The sequence below is a fragment of the Prionailurus bengalensis genome, chromosome C1 (assembly GCF_016509475.1).
Source record: "Prionailurus bengalensis isolate Pbe53 chromosome C1, Fcat_Pben_1.1_paternal_pri, whole genome shotgun sequence".
In the NCBI taxonomy this organism is placed as follows: Eukaryota; Metazoa; Chordata; class Mammalia; order Carnivora; family Felidae; genus Prionailurus; species Prionailurus bengalensis.
The window spans coordinates 181,739,170-181,753,930 of NC_057345.1; the positions used below are offsets into that span (position 1 = coordinate 181,739,170).

General features: G+C 34.6%; 1 pseudogene; it reads left to right on the plus strand.

The window, feature by feature from the left end:
• The first annotated feature begins 13,314 nt into the window (after nucleotides 1–13,314).
• LOC122481591 lies at nucleotides 13,315–14,383 on the plus strand (annotated as a pseudogene).
• Nucleotides 14,384–14,761: the final 378 nt, after the last annotated feature.

Here is a 14,761-nt window from a genome sequence, read left to right on the forward strand (position 1 = left end):
AAGGGAACATTCAAAAGCGAGTGACCCTGGGGCGCCTGGGTGGCTCAGTCGGTTGAGCGTCCGACTTCGGCTCAGGTCATGATCTCACGGCTTGTGAGTTCAAGTCCCACGTCTGGCTCTGTGCTGACAGCTCAGAGCCTGGAGCCTGCTTCAGATTCTGTGTCTCCCTCTCTCTCTGCCCCTAACCCACTCGCATTCTGTCTCTGTCTCTCTCAAAAATAAATAAACATTAAAAAAAAAAGTGAATGACCCTAACAAAACCTTTAAGTAGTGAAACTTGATGGAAAATTTATTCATTTAGAAGTCATCATTAATTAACATATATTTCAAAAAATTTGATAAGCTACATTCATGAAATCAATCACATTATAAAATAATTTCAAATACACGATATATATGTAAAAATGTAAAATACGGGTCAAGGATTTTTTCTCTGTTCATATTGACAATAAACATATGTAGAAACTATTCCATAATTGGGAAAAGGCAGTTTTGCCTTTATGGAAGATTATTAAAATTGTTGTTACTCTCCAGAAGATGGAATTACATTTTATATGTCACTGCATAAATTTCTACAATAATGTGATCTAAAGAAAAATAACATTTGTGTCAATATCACATTATCCAAAAGAAAAGATTGGTATATAACTGAAGTGATAACCATAGAATTTTATCACAATGCTAACCATTTTATTAACTAAGAAAAGCAAAGAAAATTGTACAAAATAACTTGTTCTTGAGAAGTGATTTTGATTAAATGTTAAGTATCATAATTTGCTTTGATTACATACATAGTGCTGCCAATAGTCAAGTGTATTTTATGAGCAATACCCTATTTGTAATGACTTTACTAATGACTGGTCCTGAATTCTGGAATGTCATCATTTGACATGAGTTCTAAGCATAGATGAAAAGAGACTGAAGGTGACAATTATGTAATAAGGTTACTTACAAATTTTCCTAATGATAATTAATCAATTAGAGACTTAAGGCATCTTGACATTTTTGGTGGGTATTTTTAGAATTGAATTTAAAAAGCATATGATATTCTGTCTCTCTATATAGTCAGAATGTTTATTCAGGCAACATTTACAAAAAAGATTACTAGGTACAAGGAATCTTTAAGTGTGATTGAGAAGAAGGAAATGATTGATTGTCTTAAAGGAAATTAAAATGTGGTAGTGACTAGACAACACTATCCAAATTATTACTAACAAATATAATCTAATAGGCAGTGTGCAAACCATAAACATTTTAAAGGGCTTGATATGAAAGGATAATCACTTCCTGCTCAGGAAGTCAGGGAAGATTTGAGGATAGTTTATATTTGTGACCATTAAAAATGCAAGATTTGAACAAATTATTGAAATGCAAAGTCTAATGGAAACAAAGTGGAGGAACTGCATACTTTCTAGAAAATATCTATGTAGATGGATGTATAATAATAGGATAAATGGCATAAAGGTAAATTTGCTTAACTGTGGTAGATCCTGACTTTTGAGATAATACTGTGTAACTGTGTATTTGTGTAGCCACTCTAAACACTGGAAACATAAAGAAGATGAGAAATGATGTTTTAATATTTAATATTCTAATAAAATATTAGTTTTGTTTATTATCAGATCAGCAGCCTCTCTGTGAATTATACACAGAAACTAATTATTTAGTGTTTATCCGCAGGTTGACTTCTGCCTAACAACTTTTACATTCTGCCTTTGGCTAACAAACGGGTAGTGTTTCCAGGCGTGATCACTTACAAGGAATACTAAAACACACTGTTCAACTGTTTACAAAGAGCAAAGGAAAGTTTCCACTTTCTGCTTTTGAATTTTCATACTAAAAACGTGCAGTTTTGACATAAGAGTTTCTTATTTCAGTCAACAGAGACATCCAGGGGCAACCCTGAATTACATTTTTATCACTATCTCTTTATACTTGAATTCTTTAACAAGCACTATCAAATTTAACAATAGTTTTGAAAACTACCTCTAGGTTCTTGCATTTCTAATCAACTTTTATCCTGAAATATTTGTGATTTCTCTTGCACTTCTGATGCTTTCCACATTTTGCCTAGAAAGATATGTTAGAAAAAATATTTCCGTTTTCCTCTGTAGTTTGTTCAAATTAAGCTTATGAGAAGTAACTTGAATTTTGAGTTTTTATGAGACTTCATATAAAATGTAGTAAGGACTATAATTTTAGGAAGTATTGGTTGGAAATAGCATCCCTATATTGCACAAATGAGAAATCAACAAATAGGAATGAATATATGAATCCCTCTACTTTCTGTTGATGTTTTACTTTACCAACCCTCTTACTATCCATTCCTCTTTTTCATATTTCAAGCAACATAACAGCTTCAGGAGGCTCTTTTAATTCTCAACGTTCTATCTATATTTAATACTTTCTTTCAATAAGCACTGTACATATCTCTATCCTTATCCTTCTAGAATAAAAAATTTAGCGTGACTGCTTTGCTCTGAAAGCCATGAGCTATAAGATTCAAGTTAAAAGGACAACAAATATGGGTATAAATTTGGCATGAAAAGAGAGTAGGAAAGATGTTCCATATATTTGGGAAGAACCAGTGTTACTGAAATAGATAGAACTGACACTCAAAAATCAGCTATTCTATCTTAGACATTCAGCCATTACTGGGAAATGCAAACCCTTTAGACCCAGAGGCTGTGTGATCCACATGCCATTCAAATATGCATGGCCCACTTGCTGTGGACTCTTGACCCTTCACGCCCTTCAATTCCTACATCAATACTGACTTGTTTTAAATTTGATTTATGGAAAAGAAGAGCCCTCCTCGATATAACTTAAATACTTATCAGTCTATTTTGTAAAGTTTTCACACAGTAAGTACTAATGATGATAGGCATGTGAAATGATAGGCAATTTCTTACTTGTGACAATGAGAATGTAGTATTAAAACTATGTTCCAGAAATCCCCAAGGAGTTTAGATTCTAATAAAACATATCAAATTCAGGATAGATTAACAAGGATGTTCAGTCACATACTACTGATCTGCTTACTTCTTGAGCTAAGATGGTTACTCAAGTCTATCTAGAAAATGCATTTTCTATTTTTATGGGGTTTTCTCACACACAGAACTTCTAGTGAATATTGTTCTGATAATTGCTTCCATTAAACCAATTTAGAAACTGTATATTTTATGTACGAATAAGAAAGAAAGCAAATTAGATTCAGATGCATACTGTGCTAAGTTCTGTGGCTACATATGGAAATTAAGGAGTATTGAGAAACACTACTTTCTTTTGGATGCCACTGTCAGTTGCATGACTCTGCTAACAAAACAACAGTAGGAAAAAATCTGGTTTCACATTTTGAACAACAGCAACACAGTGGTTTTTCACTGAACAAAACTGCAGGAACAACATTGTACTGTAAATATTTTCTGAAGCCACAATTTATTTTCTTTCCCTGAAAGATGTTTGCAGCTTTCCTTGCAAGTCACTTTATATTATTAAAGAGAAAATAAAGTTCAAACTTTGTAATATGATTGAAGTATGGCAATAATATGTACACACACAGGCTAAATTTAATAAGTCCTTACTTAAGAACTCTGGATTTATATTTGAATTTCAGTAATTTGAAGGACTTATTTTCTTATTATTCCCTTTCTTTGGCCCTAATCACCCTCCTTTTTGTTATTATTATTTAAGCAAAAAATGTTCTGGAAAACTGGACATTAGAACCTCAATTGTAAGAAAAGATGTTATTTCAAGTACATCTGAGGTCCTGTCTATAACTAATGTTCTCTTTCACTTCAAAGAACTGATTACAAGTACAGCAGAATTATGCTAATGTTTAGGGAAATTTAGAAAACAAAAAAGGAGAGACTATCTCAATGGCGTTGAGTCCCTGTGTTTAGTTATATCTTATGTCCAGATTTACCTTTGCCTTTCTGATAGTTTTTTGACTCCTTCCTTAGATTCCATGAAGCAATAAATTTCTTTTTGCTGTTGTTAAAATTAATTTGAGTTGGGTTTTGTCTCTTGTGACCAAGAATCATAAGAAATACTCTAAAATGTTTGCATTTTATTCTAGAGACAGGTGAAATATTTGCTGTTGAAACATTTAAGAAAAACACCATAATAAACTTTTAGCTTAAAGAAGAACCTGGACATGCCATTAAGTATGACTTTAAAAAGACATAACTAGTTGACCAGTTAAATTTAACGCAATAGTCTAGAGAAGTGGAACAACAGAAGTATGGCCAGGCCAATAGGGATAAAGAGGAGGAGGCAGAACCTGGAAATATTTAAGTGAGATAGCCCACAATAGTTGGTGACAAGTTGACTGGGGTGAAACAGAGACTTGACTTCTCAAGGAGTGACTTCTCACTTGTTAAAGGCTTTGGCATGCAGAAGAATGACAATACTGTACATCAAGTCTCAGACTGGAGAAGACTGGTTTCGAGAGTATATGATGATTCTTTTGTTTATGAGACCTCCAACTACTACTATTTCCAACTTTTACTACTAGAAATATCCAGTAGATAGTTATTTGGTTTATGAAGACAATGAAAATCGATCACCTTGGGATTTAAATGTTGGTTCAACTATCATACACAGTAGTTGAAATATTTGAAGTATATGGAATTATCCTGAATTGTTACAAAACAGGGAAAGTGCAGGAGAACAGAAACAGAACTGTGAATAACAGCTATATTTAAGGAACAAGTAGAAAATAACAGAGTCAGAAATGTAGAAAAATGTGCATTTAGTGATATTTTGGAAATCAAAGAGTAGTTTCTTACTTGAATAAGTGACCTGTAGACATAAAAGTGATACCCCATTATTAAAAGATATTTTTACAGTCATGGTAACAAGACCCAAAATACCAATAGCACAGACACTAGACTAGAAGATGGAAGACCTCACTCCTTGTCCGTGCTCTGACATTAACTAATGGCGTGATATCAAACAAGCCTTTTATTCTGAGTCTTGGCTGGTAACAAAAGAATGACGTAGGAGACTTTAAGATTTATTCCAGCTTTAAATTTCAATGACTCCTCTGTTATCTCTCTCCAGTTCTCTAGTGTAGCAAAACGTACCACACTAGAAACTGCAACATTATTTGAATACTAAATCTTTAGGCAACAATAATTTTCTTTGCCTATTACAAAGTAGCCCAGTGCCAGGTAACTGAGAATGGAGAAAGGAACAAAAAAATCTTCTGAGTTTCTCCTCCTTAGTATCTGGAGGGAGATAATGGCAAGAGTTAATAATCATAACATTAGAGTAAAAATGGTATAAACCAAAATTACTCAGAGCAATGTGACATGCAAAGTCACAACTGGAAATAGTCTACAATAGGATCAAGAATAAGGTGTCATTTGATCAGACATGTGGTCAGAAGATGGCTAAGAATACACCATGTGAGGAGGCTGAAACAGAGAAGGCAGTAAGATATATGTGGCAGTGACGGTGTGATCAAGACAAAGTGAACAAAATTAATGTGGCCTGAAAAAAATGGGGAGATACTCAAGGACAAGGACCTACAGAAATGTATCAGTGATGTTTAGGATTCATAATATCACCCTTTGTTTATTATAAAACCAACTGAAGGATTTTAAAACCAAAAATAATACATTTTTTTATTATTATTGAAGTATTGAAGTTGACACACAATTTTACATTACTTTCAGGTGTACAACATAGTGATTGGCCAGCTCTATGTATTATGCCGTGCTCCCCACAAATCTAGCTACCACGTGTCTCCATACAACACCATTACAACACCACTGACTCTGGCTACAATAATAAAGAAGATCTGAGGAATGTAAGAGGAAAGGTTGATAAAGATATTGTCAGGTGAGTAAATTAATAGAGATAAGAAATGATGACAGTTAGGGATAATGTAATAACAGAGACAATGGGGAAAAAGACCACATGAGATACCAGCAGAATAAAAACAAAATAGCACAATTTGGTGATAGGTTGGGTGTAGGCAGTATGCGTGAGGAAAATGTAAATGATGACACCCAGATTTCCAGTCTGAGACACGTGAAAAGTGGAAATGTCATTTACAGTGACTGGGAGTATTATGGGAGGATCAAATTTAGAGGAGAGGAAGATCAAATTTAGAGGAAAAGATCGTAAGTTCATTTTTGAATACATTAAATTTGAGATGTTAATTGGACATTGTCATTTTTTTTTGCTTCTTTATTTTTCCTAAATAAATTGCTTTGCACTTATATTTGTTGTACTTAATTCTTTTTGTACTGTTTTCATTAATTTGACATCCTAAACTCTGGAAAATTAACTTCAAATACCAGTAATTTAATTCACACTTTTCGAAATTAAAATTTATTTTAATTTCACAGATACGATGATGTGTATACACATATAGTCTTCAAAACTAAGAATATGTATTCTGAACCTAAATGGAATTCTATATGATGTTCACAGTGATAACCATGTTGGATTTATACAAATCTATGACGGACTTCAGGATGTGGGCTGATACTATTAGAACATTAATGAAAAAAAAACTGTGGAAAATGTATATATGCTAACATCATGAAAAAAGTAAGTTATACCAACAACAATAGTAAGTTATACCAACAAATACTATCCGAAAATAAGTTCATGCAATTCTGTCCTGTCAAATTAATTTGGAAAGGAATTCTCCCAGTTCACGAAATTATATAATAAATTAAAATCCATATATAAATTTAATATATTTATGATTTATCCTCACAACCAAAAGTAGGTTAGTTGCTCTATTGGTCTGCTAGTTTAATTTTAGTTTTTATTTTGTTGCTGTTTTCCCTTGTATACAATCAACATTTGTAATCCAAATTTGAACCGAATTTGTTCCAAGTTTTTGCTTTATTTTCTCCATCAGACACGAAGTTGTTTATTCAATACAATACTGAAAGTTGCTGGTTTGTTGAGTACACTGGATACTGGCACGTACAAGCCTTAGGGTTTGTTTTGATTTCAACACTGGGTCTCTTGGTTGAAAGTCAAATAAAAATAAAATTAGATTTAGTTTTATTGTTGCAAAGTTTTCTCAATCTTCTTTATCCCAGGCCCTATTCTACCTTGTCTTGTGTAGGATTTGTATTAGTTGAGTGCCAGAAGCTAAATTAAAAAAAGAAGTAAAAATTTAATTGCTTTATTGTGTCTATCTGTTTCAATTATCTTGAATCTCTACTGCATGTTGTTAGTTGAAGGAAAGTGCTATCATTTTTTTTTGTTTTTTTTTTCTCACCTCTATACCTCACATGAGCATTGAGATTGAAATAAACACCAACCAAAAAGAGCAGTTAATATAAATGCTGAAATTCACAGTGTGCTCTGCCTTATTCAAGAAAATTGCTAATGCATGGCATTGATACATTGGGACAGAAATAGTGAGAGTGCAGAGGGAACACAAAACACTGGAATAAAAAGACAGAAAAGAAAAAAAAAAAAAGAAGAAGAATGTTAAAGCAATAGGTATGGTGCCTGATAGATCTCACTGAAATTAGCAAGGTTAAATAAAGTGATGCCACTGAGAAATTGATCAATGTAGGATATCATATCATTTAGAAAATATACCATTAAACATCTCACATAAGCCACTGGGTCATCATATGTTTTATTGCCAAACATAGCCCTTTGTATTATACTGATGGCCTCATTTAGGGGACCAAAAAAATAAAGTACTTTTTAAGTCCAGAAAAAATTGACATCCATTTTTCTCAATAATTTAATTGGTAAGATTTTACTTTTATTTTTCCAGTAAATAAAATGTCAGAAAATGTCTCCATTTTATTTTCCTTCATAGAATGAAATAAAATATGCCCCTTAAGAGTTTGACAAAAATGAACTCTGGGCTTTTTGTTCAATGGGGAAGATTGAGACAGTTTGAAACTATCTATAATGTAAAACTATCGACCATGAAAATATATTTGTTACAGAAAATCTGTTTTTATTCTACCAACATTCAGCACTCACTTCTCTCCATGTGGGGGAAACAGGCTATTGTTGTACTGTGAGAATGGCACAAACATCACAAGTTAACTCCCAGTGATTGACAACCTTGTAGAATTCCCTCATTTTGAGTGTGGGTGGTTCTAATGACTTGCCTCAAGCCAAACAGAACATGGCAAAAGTGCAGAGATGTCACTGCTCTGATTAGGTTACATTATATGGTGAAGATGATAGTATGAGATTCATATACATGTGTCGTGTGTGTGTGTGTGTGTGTGTGTGTGTGTCCACTGGAGACACTCTTCTGCTTTCTGTTGAAAAAACCAAACTGCCATACTGTACGCTGCCTGGAGGAGATAGCAGTGCGCGTGCAGGGGAATAACCACACAATGCATCTAGGGGCTCAGAGTGGCCTCTAGCCAATAGACGGTAAGAAGACGGACTTTTGGACATACAACTACAAGGAAACGAGTTCTGCCAATGGAATGAACTTGCAAGTGAATTTCTCCCCTGTACAGCCTCCAAATGCGAACACAAGCTGATCAATACGATGATTTCAGCCTTGTGAGACCAAGAACTCAAGACTTAATTAAAACTTGATTGGAATTCTGACCACAGGAAATGTAGGATAATGTGTTGTTTTAGGCTGCTAAATGTGTGGTAAATCTGTTATATAGCAATGAAAAAATGAATTCAGAGGATGTTAGTAAACTACATGTTCTTTTAAATAATCATACACTAAATACTGTTTATATGCTGAAGTGTTTTTTGTGAATCTTTTATCACTTGAGAAGCTATATATACTCACTTTATTGTAAACCGAGAATGATTAATAAAATCTGATGTATTTCCTATAGTTCTCATTAATTAGTGAGTTTCCTATGATGTCCTTTACACAGCATTGATTTTTAGTTCTCTTAAAAATCATTATTCTCCTTTTTTTTCTTTATAAAAATCTTGATAATGTGGTTTTCTGGGATTGTACTATGATGATATATGGCTAATTGACTTAAGAAAAATGTAATCCTGATAAAGAATACATGTTATCACTATCTACAAAGTTTCAGTGGAAACAAAGATTAAAGTTTCTTGTTGTCTGGCTCTGATTGTAGAACCCTACACAGAGAATCCTAAGTGGGCTGGGATATTTTAAGGATGGAAGCTCTTTTTTAAGTAAAACTATGAATCATATTCCATAAGTAATATTACTTAAAAATGTATACTGTGATTATAATGGACCATTTTTCAACGGCTACATTTTAAAATCATGTTGGGTAGTTTAAGTGGAGGATTTGCAAGACAGGAGTGTGCATGTCTCTTTCACTTAGGTTTTTTTTTTTTTTTTTTTTTTTACTGCTTTGTTGATGACATACCATCCTAACTCTTATTTTTAAGTTTGGATTTAAATTCCAGATAGTTAACATGCAGTGTTATATTAGTTTCAAGTGTACAATATAGTCAACACTTCCATACATCACCCTGTGCTCATCATAACAAGTGTACTACTTAAACCCCATCATTTAACCTATCTCCCGATCCTTCTCCCCTCTGATTAACCGCCTCTTACTCTTAAGAATAATTTATGCCTCTCCAACTTGTTGAGGAGCTGTACATCCTAATTTACTATTAAGCAGAAAACATAAGGTGGTAAAAAAATATGCTTTCTTATTGAGAAGGGATGTGAACTAGTATTATTTTAATTTTTGAGAACTGTCACTTCACTTGAAATCTACTAAACTATTAAAGCTCCATTAAATTACACAAACACTTATTGATTTCCTTATGTTAGGCATTCTACTAAATGCTAGTGATGTACTGATGAGGGTAATATGTCCTCTGTCCACAACCAGCTATAGTCCCACCAGGGACACCCACATGCCTTACTATAACACATAACTAAATGAGGAATATAAACACATAGGTCAATAAAACAGTTATTTGAGTATAAAAGGATTATTTTTGATGGAAACTATGAAATACAAGCTACTTTTGAGTTTCATCTTAGAGTATCAGTAGGCATTTGACACAGAGAGAAGGAAAGGACATGCAGATGGGAAATTAACAAACAAATGAGCACATGTTATCAGCAGGTCTAGTGAACTGGCAGCATGGCAGCAAATAGATCAGGGAATTTAGGTTACAGAGTTTGGAAACATTTAAAGGCTACACACCCTAATATCTGTTAATGAGCATCTATGCGATAGAACAAAATAATTTTGGTGTATTGGAGCCAGCTCTAGCTGGCTAGCACAGGATTAAAAGGGGAAACTGGGTACATATTTTTCCAATTCCAAATTCAGTGACATGACTTTGGTACCTTGAGATTGGCCATGGTGGGAGTGTTTATCTATCCTGTGGAAATCAGCAAATGCTACAAATCAGGCAGAACTTTATTAGAAACACATTTGTTAAACATTTCCCAGCATGCCATGGTACACACACACACACACACACACACACACACACACACTTATTCACTAACTCAAATATTCAAGGAGTGTTTATAGAGTATCTTCTGTGTGTCAGCATCTTAAGGATAAAGTTTGAGAAAAAATAAAGTGCTTCTGTCCTAGTGCAATCATAAACAAATATTTTAACTAAAATTGTTATAGGTGTTAATAAGTGAGATGAGATGAAAAAACAAAACTAGGTAATGGATGAACTAGAACAACCAGGTTTCAGTGAAGGAGTTCTACCTTAGACAGGCATATATGAGAAGGCCTCTTTAAATTGGTGGTACTTTAGCTGAGGCCTAAATGTTGAGAAGGTAAATAGCATGTGAAGATTTGGCAACAATGTATTTCAAGCAGAGGAGGCAGTTCAAGTTCAAAATGGTAGAAGGAAGCATTTTTATCCCTAGGTGAATGTGGCTAAAATGCAATGAATAATGGTAAGAACAACAGAGACTGAGGACTGAGGATAGAAAGGTAATCAGTGATCACTTCAAATCTGGTCTTGTAAGCCAAGCATCTAGGCAGAAATAAATTAGATGTATACTAATGCATGTGTTCATTAATTTATTTGGCATATATTAGACAGTAGCTACCATGCCAGGTTATTAAGAAAAAGGAATAATATATAGTCTCTTCCTTAAAGAATCCACAGCCTTTTGCAAGGGCATGATGAAGGATCAGGATCTCTGCATGTCACAAACTGTATGGGAGGCTCAGGTTCCCCATCTTCACATTCTATCATCCCTTCCTTCCATGTCTAATTTAGGAAGTTCACTGGGGTATCTCTATCTACATGTTTAAATCCTATAAGAGATGCTAGTAAAATAAAATTAAAATTATATTAATATTTTGACTAGGTGTACTCAAATTTTAACACAGAAAATTTAACCTAAGGAGTCTCTGAAAGAATGTATATATTCAGTATGATGGCTGGCAAAATAAAGGAAAAAAAATCTTATTAGTAAATTAGGTTTTACTCTAGTCTATGTGTAGAATTATAGCAAAGGACTTCCTTTTTTCCTATGTAGGTAATGCTCTAAATTTGAATCAGAGCTGTCAAAAACATACGTGTATTACCAAGGTAGAGTCAAGGTTTTGGTTTTTATCATTCTGCTTTGAGAAACAGTCTATACTTAAAAAAAAGAGAGAGAGAGAGAGAGAGGAAGTAAGGGAGAGACATCCTGTAATCAAGAAATAATGTTTTCTAGATTGTGTAGAGCTACCTGGCCAGGAAGACTAAAACAAAGCCTAGTCTTAAATGTGCAGTAAAAAAAAAGACAGAGAAGAAATTAAAAAGATGGATTCCTTAGCTCTCCCATAAGAGAAATTTTCAGTTATGGCTATCTAGGCTTCTGGGAGAAAAAGGACCTAACACATAAGAACAGGGGAAAACAGTCAGTGGCTCATCCCTCAACTCCGAGAAAGCAAGCAACACTTCCTTCCCTTCTATCTTGAAGTAACACCACTTACCAAAGTGGTGATAGGGTATGTGGGGAGAGGGTAAGGGAATATGGGGGAAAAAAAGAGAAAGAATAGTAACAAAGACTACCATCATTTATCCACACTATGTAAAAGCTCTGTCCACTAAATATGGCAAATAAAACGTCCTTAAACTTAGTAAACCCAAAGAAATATCTCCTTCTTAGATATAGAGGAAAGTCAAGGGAACAGTCTTGAGTGACACCAAGAGTTAAATAAAAAAAAAAATAGGATATTAGCAGCATGGATATAAAGGTACGTACAAGTAGTGAGAATAAATCTACTAGTATAGAGCAAAATAAGGAGATAAGCAAAAGTGTTCCAAAAGAATTGTGTACTTATATTTGATAATATACTCACATAAGTTTGAGTTTTGTTAAGTGGGCATTGGAAGAAGAAAATAATTTAAGAGGTGAATGCTCAGACAGATTGTAGTTCTAGGATTCAAACTATCATTTTATTGATCACAACTTTATTATGTAGAGCTGAGAAATGTATTTAGAGCAGCTCTTTATTCCTTGATAATTTGTTTGGAGCCAATGTTCTATTTACTACTGCTGAGAACTGCTATCTAGAGGCACTGCATGCCTAGATCATAAGGCAAATACAAATAGAAGCAAAATTTGGTGTTTTTTCCCACTTGAATGTAAGCTCCATGTTTTGCTACTGTTTTTCTCTCATATATTCTACAAGGAGGGAGAGAAGACATTAAATGGCATTCAATCAAAAAAAGAAAAAAAAAGAGGCCTGATGTTGTTTGGAAAAAATGCTAAGACTAAGACTAAGTAGTATAACTAACATATATGATACAGGGGAGAAAAAGCAAGTTTCTTAATGCATTGAATTATATTCTATTTGTTAATGAAACACTCTTACACACAGTGCTATAGTACATTCTGTACACAAAGTTCTTACCATCAATATATGTGTGTGTGTATACATAGGGATGTATATAAGCATATATTTATAGATAAGTATGTATACACATATACATAAAATAAATATACATACATGTATGTATATATATATATATATATATATATACTAAATTTAAATTAAAAATGATCAAATGTATGAAACCGGATAGAAGATTTCAATGAGATAAAAAATGTTTTTTCTTTTTTATTTGGTTTGTTATATAGATTCTAAATGTGTCCAGATATTTTTGGGTCCTAATTCTATTCCATGGGATGGTACTATGAAGGAAAGAATTCTATTGGTCTCATCTGAATGATGGTTCATTCTTATGTAATACTTGTAACTGTGAACCGAATATATACCAAGCGCTTTGCTAAAATATTAAAATAAATAAATGAGAAAAAATGTCAGTCAGTTCAATATGGATCTAAAAACAAATGGTTGAACTCCTCCCCATGCAACAGACAGTCGCATCTTCTGGTGAAGTACCAGCATGTCCCCAGATACAATGGTGAAGGTTGGAGTACACTGATTTGGCCAGATTTCGTCATCAGGGCTGCTTTCAACTCTGGAAAAGTGTATATTATAGCCATCGATGACCCCTTTGCTGACCTCAAATACATGGTCTACATGTTCCAGTAGGATCCCATCCATGGCATATTCAAAAGCACAGTCAAGGCTGAGAAAGGGAAATTTGTCATCAATGGAAAGCCCATCTCTATCTTCCATAAGCAAGATCCTACTAGCATCAAATGGGGTGCTCCTGGTGCTGAGTATGTTGTGGAGTTCACTGGGGTCTTTACCACCATGAAGAAGGCTGGGACTCACTTGAAGGATGGAGCCAAGAGGGCCATTATCTCTGACCCTTCTGTTGATGTCCCCATGTTTGTGATGGTATGAACCATGAGAAATATGACAATTCCCTCAAGATTGTCAGCAATGCCTCCTGTACCACCACCTGCTTGGTCCCTGTGGCCAACACCATCGATAACAACTTTGGTATCATGGAGGGAATCATGACCATAATCCATGCCATCACTGTCACCCAGAGGACTGTGGACAGCCTTTTTTGGAAGCTGTGGCATGATGGTCAAGGGGCTTCCCAGAACATCATCCCTGCTTCTAGTGGCGTCACCAAGGCAAGTTCATCCCTGAGCTGAATGGGAAGCTCCCTGGCATGGCCTTCCATGTTCCCCCTCCTACTATGTCAGCCATGGATCTGACTAGCCACCTGGAGAAAGCCACTAAATACGATGGCATTAAGAAGGTGATGAAGCAGACATCGGAGGGCCCCTCAAGGGCAACCTTGGCTACACTAAGGACCGGGATGTCTCCTGTGACTTTAATAGTGACACCCACTCTTCTACCTTTGATACCAGGGTTGTCACTGTTCTCATTGACTACTGGGTCAAGCTGACTTCCTGGTAGGACAATGAATTTGTCTACAGCAACTGTGTGTGGACCTTATGGTTTACATGGCCTCCAAGGAGTAACAGACCCATGGACCACCAGTCCCAGCAAGAGCAATAGGAAGAGAGAGGCCCTCAGCTGCTGAGGAATCCTTGCCCCACCTCATCCCCAACACAATGAGAGTCTCTCAACCTCTGGGATGAACATAGTTTTCATCCCAGGCACCCTAAAGAAGGGGAGGGCCTTGGGGAGCACTACCTTGTCATATATCCAGACAAAAAGAATTTTAAATACAAAAATAAAACAAATGGTAGAACTATGAAGTGCTAAATTTTATTAGATAAAGTTATGAATAAGGTTCTACGGGATTGCAAGTGGACATTTAGAAAGCAGAAACTGATTTTGTGAAATAATTACAAGAAAAGTTATACCTCAAAATATACAGCTTAAAACTAAAAAAAAAAAAAAGAAAGAAAAAAGAAATAGAAGAAACCAAAACAAAAAGCTGCCTCAGAAGTAAAGGAACCCTTCAAAAAAGCCAAAAG